We start from the raw sequence: 12,378 nt of genomic DNA, 5'->3' as shown, positions 1-12,378 counted from the left end.
TTTGATACACTTCCCGCTCTGACTGGAAGGATTATTTTGCCGACAGGCCACTCTGGCATGGAGTTGAATCCAATCAGGGGAGAAACTGCGGGTGCCAAGTCTTTGTCTTGCAGCTTTAGTTGTTTGAATGTGTCGTAATACATGATCTCACATGAACTACCCTGGTCAATCAGAATCCGCTTGACGTCAAAATCCTTGACTCGGAGAGTGACGACCAGGGCATCATTATGGGGGCAGTAAATTCGTTCTAAGTCCTTATCTGAAAAGGTCATGACGTTTGTTGCCTCTGTCCTCCCCTTCTTGATGGCAGGTTGGGCACTCAATATTTCCCTAAAGTGCTCAGCCTTCTTGATTGAACCTCTGAGCTCACATACGCGCTCGGGTTCAAAAACTCCATGAATTACATTGATAATGCCTTGAGGTGGTGCATCGTTTGGCATTCCATTGGGATGGTCATTATGATCTTGGGGGGCCGGCTGCACTCCTCCTTCAATGTATTCATCCAAGTGGCCTGCTGCCACCAATTCTTCCAAGTGCTGTCTCAGTGGCGTGCAATTCTCAGTTCGGTGCCCCTTTTCTTTGTGGAAAGTGCACCGTGATCTGTCATCGTAATTCTTCTGACCTTCCCCTAGCTTGGCTGGCCACTTGACAAAAGGCTTGTCTTTGATTTCGCTCAGAATCCGATATATTGGTTTTTTGAACACCGTTGTTATGGCAGTGCGGATTCTCAACCATCTTTTGTCTGGGTCTTCTCCGTTATCTCGTCTGCCACGTCCGTTCTTGTTACTTCGGTCAACCGTGTTGACCTTGGCAGGGGTTTTCTTTTCTGGTGCTGCGGTCGTACTTGATTTTGCTTTAGCACGCGCGCCATCCTCTTCTACCCTGATGTGCTGATGCACTCTTTCCATCAGGGCCTCCATGGTGAGGGGTGGCGTCATGGTGATCGAGTCCCTTAGTCGATTCCCTACTGGTAGGCCTCTTTTATACTGCGCAATGGCTAGATTGGTGGGGCAGTCTCCAATCTGGTTGAATGTTTCCCAGTAGCGACTGTTGTAAGATCTGAGGGTCTCTTTTTCTCCCATGTCGATGGAGAGTAACTGGTCTATCTCCACCGGTGTCTTAGTATTTGTCCGAAACCTTGTTACGAACGCTTCTGCCAATTGGGCCCAGGAGGCTATGCTGCCCTCTGGGAGCTTTTCGAACCACGTCAAGCCTAGGTCGCCCAGACTTGATGGGAAAAGTATGCACATTAAGGCCTCGTTTCGCCTGTACACGGCCATGACTTGGCGAAAGTGGCTCAGGTGTGAATACGGGTCCGACTTCCCTTCATATGTATTGAACTTTGGCTGAAGGAAGCCTGATGGTAGGGGCGCGTTTTCGATCGCTGGGACAAACGGCGAGGTCTGTAGTCTTGCCAATGCCTTGTCCGTTGGTTCGTAGGCCGGTCGCGGTATTGGCATTCCAACCTCGACGCTTTCGTGCGTCCGAGGAGCCAACCGTTGTAAGGCCGAAACTCGGTGTGGATCCCTTGCCCTGGCATCTTCCTTGCATCGTGCTTTTTCTTCTAGCACGGTTCGTAAGTCGGATGACCTGGGTAGCTCGGTTTGTCTGGATCTGGTTTGGTGTGAATGTGAAGGCCAATATGTGCTTCCTTCAGTGTATGATCTTTCGGATCTCGTCCTCTCAGACCTGGAGTGACGAGTCCTTGAAGATAAGGAGTGAGTGTCGCCTGTCCTGAGGCTTCTGCTCTCTCCTTGGGAGGGTGTAGTATTCCTACTACGACTCTCTGAGTGGCGAGGGGGCGTCTTGTGCTTGCGCCCCTCTCCTGTCGCCACGTCTTTAGTCTTCATCTGGCGTTTTAAAGCCTCCATGTCCGCCGCCATCCTTCGAATTAGTTCATCTTGTTCTTTCACGCGATCTTCCAGGGCTTGAGGATCCACCCTCCTCCTTTGCCTGTCAGGACTCTTAGAATGTCGAGGGCTGCTATTCCGCCTTCCCCTGCCACTCCTCCTGGAGTTATGTTGTTGGGGCTCCAGATCTGCCATAGGAGGGACAGAGGGTAATCCTTCGCGCCTTGCGCCCCCCTCTGGAGTTAGTCCGTCGACGGCGGACTGCGGCAAGTCTTCAATGTGTGCCATTGAATGAGAAAAGGAGAAGCTTAGTCAAGAGGTTTTTGTTCTTGTCTGTTCTTCCCACAGACGGCGCCAATTGTACGGGGAGGAAATAATTCTCCTCGTATAATCCTGTTGACCAAGTCCACGCTCCTCCGTACGACGTCGCTTTGTCACCTGAAAACACAAACGTGAGCTAGCCGGCGGGTGTGTGCCGGAAACCTCTCCGATGCCTAAGTCAGAAAACTTGACAAATAGACAAAGCTCTAAGTTCTCAGAAAGATTGTGTTCAATTACCTCCTCCAAGGTGATGCTCGTAGGCTTTTATAAGTTTCATATGGCACAATCCTAGTAGGACTTGTATTTCTCCATGCAGAGTCCTCCTAGGATTCATACTCCTAAGGATAATGCTTATCCTTTTACACCCTCCCCCACTGCTTAAACCAAGTGGGATGGTTTTCTATATGGCCGAACTTGTTTTTTACCGAAGTAAAATTGGCTATACCGAGCCACAGAGGGCCGAACTATCCTTAGCTCGGTCTTCTCCCCTAACTCCTTACTTCGGCTGTTCTGTTCACCCTTGACGTACTTAGATCAAACTTCCAAGTAACAAGTTCTGACCGACCTAACCATTGTAAGTCACGACCGGACTAACTCTGAGACCGGCCTAACCGTAAGTTGCCTAAAGACCGGAGTAGTTTTACTCTTCCTTGGGCCGAAGTAAATATTTCTCCTCGAGCTGGAGTAATTTGACCTCCTTGGGCCGAAGTAACTTTGTCTTCCCAAGGCCGGAGTAACTTTGCCCCTCTGGGCCGGAGTATCAATTGCGGCCTTCTTACTTAGTCCTCCGCGTTTTGGGCCTCAATGCCCAACTCGCGGCTCGGCCCAATTTTTTCCAAAAATTACCCTCTCAATTGCCCCTTAATTCCATCTGCTTAGCATGATTGGGATTACCAGTCCATCAGCCGAGCTGCCGTCGTTTGAAGCTATTCCAGCCGAGCTAAAAACCCTCGAATTTTTCAGCCGAACTAATTTTACTCCGGGCCCTGGTTTGTCCGGTCAAAAACGTCTCTTCAATCATAGTGTCTGTAACGCTTCCCATTCCAGTGACACGTGGCAGGCTCTGATTGGCTAAGGACGGCTGTCACGCCGTCTTCGTGCTTTGTGATCTTGAAACAGTTCCCGCCCAAATTTTGGGCTCTCTAACAAAAGTGATCCCTGAGGCTAGGGTATCTTCACTTTTACTATTCCTTCATCCTCTCTCTCTGCTTTTCTGCTGCTTGAGTTCTTCTTTCTACTGCAACAGATTTTCAACTTTAGTCCCTTCTTTAACCTGGTAAACGAATTCTCTTTCCTTCTTGTTCTGTTTTGCTTCCGTATCTGCATAGCTTTGTTTTGTATGTTTTTTGCGAACATTTTTCTTCATTTGTCTGCTTTGCTTTCGTATTTTTATGAAGAAACCAGTATAACCCATGAGTATATGTCATATACCCTAGAGAAAACTTGATTTTGATCCAGAATCACATCCCAACCGAACTAGGATACTGTTTGTGTTATGTATGTAGATAGATTCAGAAAATAACCGAACTAGAACTTGTAGGAATATCAATAGTTTCTTCTGAACCACTCTAGCCGAGATAAGATCACCGAACAAGCTTGCACATACCGAACTAGTTACTTCGGCCTATAACCGAGCTAAGCTTTCGGGGCCAAGCCGGTTTTCTTCGTTCTTAAACCGAACTCGGAAAGCCGCCCCTAGAGGCTTAACCGAAGTAACTCTATTCGCACTACAACCGTTAAGCCTCGGGGCTAAACCAGCTTTCTTAGTTTTTTAGACCGAACTCGGAAAGCTGCCCCTAGACGATAAACCGGTCTAATCTGCTCAACACCGAGCTAACAAACCTTCTGATGAACCGAGGTAGAACCAGCCCACTAAGCCGAAGTAGGATTTGTATATCTTGCTTATAATTTGCAGCGCGGTCCAACGATCTGTGCTTAACCCCTTTGTTTTCTACTTTGCAGACTTAGGTTGCCCAGGCACTCCTGCGTGTGCTCAACCGAGCTACTCAGCCTAGTTTTTGTACCGAAATAATTTATTCATAAATTATAATCAAATGGGTAAGTATAGATATTTAGTCGAAACCCCTGGTGGCATGGCCGAATTTAGGCAAGATTTCCAGATTCCCGATGACGTCCAACTGGTGTTGGCCAAGAAAGATGCTACTCCCTGGGACAATGAAGGCTTCGTCCCTTTTACCCTTCAATCCATAATAGAAACCGGACTACGGTTTCCTGTCCAACCGCTAATCTGCGAATTTCTTAGACAGACTAGGTTGTGCCCCACCCAACTGTCCACCAATACATATCGTATCATAATGGGAATAGCCGCATTAAACCACCAAACCGGACTAAATCTTGGCCTAGCCGAAATATTCCATCAGTATTCCATCGGCTCAAAGAATGCTGGGTGGGTCTATTACCTTAGAATTCGCCGCCGCCGAGAGAAGATAATTAAGCACACTCCGGACAAAGATCTTAACGATGATGATTTCTTTTGGGTCTCTGGGAACTTTGAGGATTTTCAAGCTCAAATTCCTGGCCGACCTATAAATTGGAAAATGGGAGAGCCTGGTAATTTTACTACGGTCTTCTGCTTTGTGTGTTATCTCGGTTGTTTAGTCTATTAGCCGAACTAACACATCTCTTTTTTGCAGATTTCGCCCATCTCCATTCCTTGTATAGCTATCCCAACCTCGGAGTCTTGCGGGCTGCATTTCGGATTAAAGAAAGAGATTGGGCCAAGCTTCTAAATTTCGAACCGACCTACCGTTACAGCGGTCGACGGAAAGCAAAGGTAACCGATTTTCTTCTCGAGGAAGACCCAGAACCGGACCCAACTTTGCCCGAGATAAGACTTGTCCCACTATCAGCTGAAGAAGAAATGGCAAAGAAAAGCAGAGTGAGGGCCCTCCTGACCGCAACAACCAGGGCCGAAGTAACACCAACTACTGAGGTGCAGCCCGCCGTCGTGGCCCTTCCTTCACAACGGCCTTCTTCGTCTCGCCCTTCAAAGCGCGCCCGATCTACGTCAGCCGAACAACAACTTGTTGATGAAGTCGAATCCGTCCCCCAAAGTCCTCATCCTGTCTCCCAACCAGAGCAAACTGACCGAGCTCGATCTCCGAAGTGGGCTCCGCCTTTGATCTTCAATGACCGAAACATCAAAGCCACTGACTCGGTCGTGGCTGAAAAAGACCACCAACTGGCCTTTAACCTGGCCAAAAATGTGTGCCTCCCCAAGGACATGGAGCACCACTTGAAGCAACTGAACACCGAAATGAAATCAATTCGGTCTACTTCCAAGTCCATGATCTTGGTAAGTAGCTCTGTCTGTTTCCCTTATGTGTTCTTGATTGGTATTCAAAGGGTCGATCTATCTCAGCAATTTGATAAACATGGCTAGACCTCTCGCTTTCGAAGTGACTAGTGTCATTGCAACACCATCTTGCAATCTTATAGGTGAGAGATAAGAATGGCAAAAGCTCCTTACTTTCCCCTTTTCAGTTCATAAGCACCACGAAAGTATCAGGGGGACTCCGGTTTCAGCTTGAATCGCCAGAGTTTCTAGCAAACCAACCAAAATAAACACGTTATACATGGTGGGATGCGTGAGGAGGTTACTGCATAAGCAGCTCTGTTCATGGCTTAACACTAAGCCAGCTTTAAGAGCCAAAAACAACTTGGTGAAATACTTAATCAATGGCATAATACATTTCCAAACTCAGGTTTATAGGTACGAACATATCTACAGCCAAAAGTGCTTTTACACAACTCAGAGCAATTTCAGGCTTGCTCAAAACCATGTTCAGTCATTAAAATGAAGAGGAATAGTTCTCAATTATGTAATAGTGGAAAGATCAACAACATAAATGATACAGCAGCACAAACATTTAATGTTATGTTGTTCAGTGCACACAGATGACCAAAGCTATAGCTATTTTTTGTAGTAGGTTCTTAGGTGCTACACTACTCACTGGCCTTGTAGGCCAAATGGTATTTGGTTGGTCTCTCAACTTTGATGTGAGGGGCTCAATTCTTGTTGTCTTGCCTAGTCAACAAAAGAAAAAATTCCTACATATTGCCTTACTTTTGTGACCTAATTATACATCTGAAAATAAGAGGAATTATTTAAATCTGACTAGGTCATGAAATAATCAACAGTTTGCAATGAGGCTATATGGCATAGGTGGTCATTTGGTTTGAAATGTTCAGTTCTTCCAGAGAAAACCTTTCGAATCATAGTGGTTATTTGGTTTGAATGCTTTGTTGAAGTGTTGATCACCATTTCGAATCATAGTGATCAACCTTTTGAATTATTATGTCTTCAACATGTGTCATTTTCTTCAGATCAAGCAGCACAGACCAAAACATTCAATGAAATGAAGCAGACAGTCCCCTGAAATGAGTTCCCAAAAACTTGAATTATCACTATTTCTAGTACCAGAAAACTTGACTTATCAACTCTTGTTTTAATTGCAAGTTAATCCAAACATATGTCCACATACACCAAAAAGAAATTTTTTCATACTTAAATGCACGCACGCGTATGTTGTTCACTTATTCTTCTTACTTATGTATTGATGTTTATGAATGATGTTTATGAATGAAGTTTCTTGTGGGTGTTATTTTTGGAGTCATAAGGTGCATTGATGTTTATGAATGAAGTTTTTTCATTTGTTTAGAACCATACACATTCATAGGTCACTAAAATCATAGATTCACCTTTATGAATTATAGCGTTGACAAAAACAATTAATTGTGAAAGTCAATACTTTATTATAGTTTTTGTTATCTATGTCGTCAATATCACTGGCAAATTTACATAGATGGATATATATGAAATTAAGATGCTTCATGGATGTTCATTTCTTACGTAAATGTTTGTTAATTATCAATCTTGATGTATATGTCTATACGCATTTTAAAATTTGTGCGTATCCATGTGCTCATTGTGCTCTTTGCCTTTGATTATGTTAAAATGTAACAGAATGGCTCCTGCGAAAAAGATGCGCCGTATTCCTTTACCAAAGAGGGCATTGATTGAACCATACTCATCCCCGACCGATACACCTACACCTGCTCTTGAAGGTGTTGCAGCAGATGGATCTCAGACTATTGCACCATCTCCGTCTGAAAGTAATGCATTGTCAAGATCTAAGACTGTTGCACCATCTCCATTTGAAACTAATGCACGAGCTGATCCATATATGCAATATCGATGGACTGTTGCTGATCCAGCGACAAAAGGGGCTGTTGTACAAGCTGTCCGGGTATGATTCAATTGCTTTCATAGTGTGGATGATGGAAACAGTCCTGTTTTAATTTGCATATAGGAGCTCATTTGTTTTCTTTGTTGGTTATGAAAGCTTGAAAAAGTCTAATTAGCTTTATTGTTGGATTAACTCTCCCATGTAATAAGATTTATTGTTGAGATACAAAAATATACATAAAACTAATTAGGATACAAGTATGTAAAAATGTATTCACTATTAAATTGCCTTTAAAATCCAAATAACAGAGCTTACTGCTAATACGTTGGAGAAGCTGTTCTTTAACTCCCATGAAGAAGGTTTTGATTGGATGAATGTTTTCCAATAAAATAAGACAAACTCATCTCTTTGTTGTCTTCCTTTTGTAGCTTGAAGGCAAACTCATAGTCAGTAGCACACTTGGCTGAAATTGAATAACAGTTTGGTGCATTGTTAAAGAACATTCTGGGGTTAATTTCCCTTTTAACAGTCATATTAACTGTTCCTCAATATGTGTTTTTTTTTTTCATTATGGATTAGTTAATTTAATTTTTGTTTTTAATAGTCATATTAACTGTTCCTCTGTTTTTTTTTTTTCATTATGGTTCTAGCTGATGAGTTGATTAAGGTTATGGTACTCCTTAAATGATAATGGCAGCAAGGCTGGGGTTCATTTTTGGATTGCCAATTTATTTGATCAGTTATACACGGTCGGATTGCAAAAGCTTTTCAATTTTTTTCATATTGCCATTTAGAAACTAAAACAATGAAGTTTTCACTCTTTAAGGAAATTACAAATCCATCACAAGTTCGCTTCCTCTTTTCAGGTTTTAATTATGTGTGCGTAGATTTTTTAATTTTTTTTCCTGAATTGTTTGTTTTGTATATTTATGGGGGAAAATGTCCATCTATAGAGATCACTACTAATTTATTTGAAAATATTATTAGTTAATAATAAGTCATTATGTGAATATTGCAAACTCCATTATGCAGATATGATATTTTGGTATATTCAGCTAGTTTAATTTTCTTTACATGCCTTCTTACTTTCCCCATTGCCTAATAAATCTATTCAATCCTTTTATTTTTTTTCCCTTTTTCGTTCTCTTTTTTGATTGTTTAGACTGGAAAAAAAACTAAGAATTGTTATTGTTTCCTAGTAACAATACTGCTAAGAAGTATTCTTCTCGTAGATATTTGTTTGTGAAGTTACAGACTATCATCTGCCTCTCATCTAGCCAGCTGACAGAACCCCAGCCAGCTGACAGAACCACGTAATTGTCATGCCCAGCTCTGTCCACACCAGTTTGGCAGAAAAAAATTAGGATCTTTAACAGTTACAACTTTCTGTCATATCAACAAAATATGCACAGTGGCCTTCTCTTCAAACAGCAGATGATACTCAGAGGCTATTTTTTTCCTTCTAATCTATCAATCAAGCAACGTCTCATTTCCTGTTTAAAATTGGCTCTAATGTGCTATGCAGTTTCCTAAGACCCAAATTTTAACTTATCTCATAAAAGGCAGTTCATTCACGAATTTCACAACTCTCTCTCTCTCTCTCTCTCTCACACACACACACACATAGACACACACAAAATAAAGGTTTTTCCATGCATCAATAACTTCTTGTAACCTGTTATTCTGCAAAGTGGTGACAGGGAAAATCATTGCCATTTTACTATGTGATTCTATGAAGAGATATTATTAGAAAAGGTGACTCAACATCTTTTGGGGGGCACTATAAACTAAAAAACCCCAAACATCCTGGAGATCATCATGGTCACCTCCGACTAGATTAAAGAAACTTGTGGGACCAAGCGGTGTGTCAATAGGACTAGGGTTGAAGCAGGCGAGAGAGGTGAAGAGTCTGTTGATGCAAGTGAAGAGTCCTTGTTAGATAAAACGGGATATTTATGTTGGTTTGCCTTAGATTTTTTTAGCCCTGTCAAGTTTTTTCCTTGTTGGGTGTTCCTGGTTTCCTAGTGGTATGGCGTTTATGAAACCTTCTATTTGTGGCTTTGATGAATGGAACATTAAGTTGACTCATATAATTTTAGGATGATGTTATGGAAAGAAAGAAACCCACAATCTACTGAATTACTAGTAAAGACTAGTATCCCTAATTTTCATGATTATATTTTTAGAGCTGCTTATAATTTAGCTAGTTAATTGAAATCTTTTAGCTTTAGAAATTACATGGACCGAATTTCATCAGATTTGCATCAGATCTTAAAAATATTGAAGGCAAACTAGTCGGTGTCTATAGCGTTAGGTTCTTGGGACTTCTGTTACAACTAGAAGCTTGTTTACTGTAAAGCTTTATTCAATATTTTTGCTGCAGTATCTACACATTGAAATGGCTTCTCATTCCCTACCACTTTGGAAAATTCTATCGAACTTTCTTTTGTAGGAGACCCTTACAGGCACCTCATCCAAGGTTGCATTTAATAATATATTTTCAATAGATTTGAGATGTGGTAAGGGTTTGTTTGTATTTTTACGTCATAGATAAACAAGCTTCTTCTCAACTATCTCATAGAAATGTAGACTATAGCACTTGGTAAATCAGCTATCAAACATGATTTTAATTTAAGGGAAAATCCTCTTTATCCCTTAAGGGTTTGGCCTTGGAGCACTTGACTACCTGTCAATTAAAAATACCATAGACTCCTCATGTGCTTTTAGACTAAATTGCAACACTAACTCCGTAATCTTAATACCTATCTACTTTCTTCTCATTCTCTCTCTTATGTTATATATAATATATTTTTTTTATTCTAATTATAGGTTAACCAAATAAATTATTAGCCTATACACCCTAACATTATAATTTATTTTGTAAGTTATATCTTAATTTATAATTTAATCATATTATACACATATAACATTGTATATATAAATGAACAAGTTTTAGGAAACAATACACTGGAGTTATTCAAATTGGAATACATATTTTCGGTACTGGAATTGATTTTCAGGACTAGAATGTGTGATGGTAGTGGGTGCTATTGGGTTTGTATAGAATGGTGGGTGAGGGGTGAGGGAATGGCAAGGCTAGTGGGTGAGGGGAGACGGGGTGGGCTAAGTTGGGGAGAGGGGTTGACAGGAGATGGTTGTGGAAGTGAAAAAGGATTACAGGGGTGGTGGGTGAGCAAAGTGAGTATTGTAACGGGTCTAGGTGAGATGAAAGGAGATGGCAGGATAAAGGGGAGCAAGGTTTTAAAAATGGGCTGAAACTGTTATGTAACACCATTACATAATATTGCTACCCATTACAGCTGCTTTGGCAATGTGATTCAATTGCACAATTGTAACTGGCGTCATTGTTATGAACACCTGTAACAGGTTAGAAGATGATGTTAATGATGTTTAACTATTGTAAAGTTGAACAATAGTTAGAATTGATATATACATATGAATGATGTTTTATTAACAAAACGATATTGCTAGTCATTTAATTTGTTAATGTTTCCTTTACTTTCCACTGAAATTTTTTCATTTTTTGTCCAACTTTACAATAAAGTGATGTGCAAATATTTTCAACAAAAATTTGCCTGACATTATTTCTCATTTTCTTTGGTACAGATGGATGATCTCATGCACGAAGCTAAATTGTACAGGACTAATTGGCAGTATAAGCATTTTTGGAAGGAATATATATTTTTGGATAAATGTATGTATGGAAAAGATTTGGGTGGACTAGTAGTTATATTTTTGGATAGACTAGTAGTTATATTCTTGGATGGATGTGTATGGAAAATATTTGGGTAGATTACTAGTGTGTATATTTTTTGATAGATGTGCATGGATAACAATTTAAAACATAATAACAAGTAATTGTTATGTTTTAAATTGTTATGTTAGATGGATGTGACTTGGATGATTATATAGATTACAAGTGGATTTTTAATTGGAGGAATATGTAGTTTGAAATTACTTGTGGATGAAAACTTATAATAGTTGATGACTTTCATTAAACAGGTTCAAGATTGGATGATTTATGTATTTTGTCGAATGTTTATAATTCAGTTGATTTGAATGATTCTTGCAAATTGCATATTATATTGAATGGATTGGATGAATTATTATGAATTACAGGTTTATTTTGTTGGATGTTGGCGACCAAATTTTGAATTTGTTTTTTTGGTTTTGGAGACCAATTGATTAGTTGGGAAAGATAACTAATATTTTTGCCAACTAAATAAGGTAGGCGAGAGGGTACATTTGGCAACTAAATAATTAGTCGTTAAAATCATTAATTTTGGCAACCAAAGGATTTCGTTGTCAATTGTCGACTAAAGTTTTAGTTGTGTAAACATTCTTTTTCGTGACTAACATGTTTGGTGGTGGAGGAATGTGACAATTGACGACCAAACTTTTTGGTCGCAGAATGTGACAATTGGCAACCAAAATTTTTGGTCGCCAAAACGGGCCATAATTGCCAACCAAACTTTTTGGTCGTGGAATGTGTTATTTGTCGACCAAATTTGTTGGTTGCGGAATGCATTGCCGACCAAAGTTTTTGGTCGTGGAATGTGACAATTGGCGACCACATTTTTTGGTCGCCAAAATGGATCACAATTGTCGACCAAAGTTTTTTGTCGTGGAAAAGGAATTACAATTGCCAACCAAACTTTTTGGTCGTTGAATGTGCGAATTGGCGACTAACATGTTTGGTCGGGAAAATGTAATTTTTCGCGACTAAAGTGTTTTAACTACTAAATGGATTAGTCGCAGTAATTATATATTTAGCGACCAAAAACTTAGTCGGCAAATATAACTTTTTCGCGACTAAAATTTTTTTTAGTCGCTAATTACTTTCCGCGACCCTCAATTGGCGACAACGTGGCGACCAAAAAAATTAGTCGCGAATAACTTTTGCCGACTAAAAATGGACTTTTGCCGACCAAAAATTTAGTCGGCAAAAGTGCGAATTCTTGTAGTGACATATATAT

At 40.5% G+C, this 12,378-nt stretch overlaps 1 long non-coding RNA gene across 1 annotated transcript in view; it reads left to right on the top strand.

The window, feature by feature from the left end:
- The window catches only part of LOC145796708 (uncharacterized), a 40,685-nt gene extending 31,577 nt beyond the window's left edge, over nt 1-9,108 (top strand). Inside the window, exon 3 of the long non-coding RNA XR_014337197.1 lies at nt 7,159-9,108. This is a non-coding gene — a long non-coding RNA (uncharacterized LOC145796708). The remainder of the gene's footprint in view (nt 1-7,158) is intronic.
- Nucleotides 9,109-12,378: the final 3,270 nt, after the last annotated feature.

This window comes from Camellia sinensis, chromosome 8, assembly GCF_055761805.1.
Source record: "Camellia sinensis isolate YWXY chromosome 8, ASM5576180v1, whole genome shotgun sequence".
NCBI classification, from domain to species: domain Eukaryota; kingdom Viridiplantae; phylum Streptophyta; class Magnoliopsida; order Ericales; family Theaceae; genus Camellia; species Camellia sinensis.
This window is presented reverse-complemented; position numbering and strand designations above follow the sequence as displayed.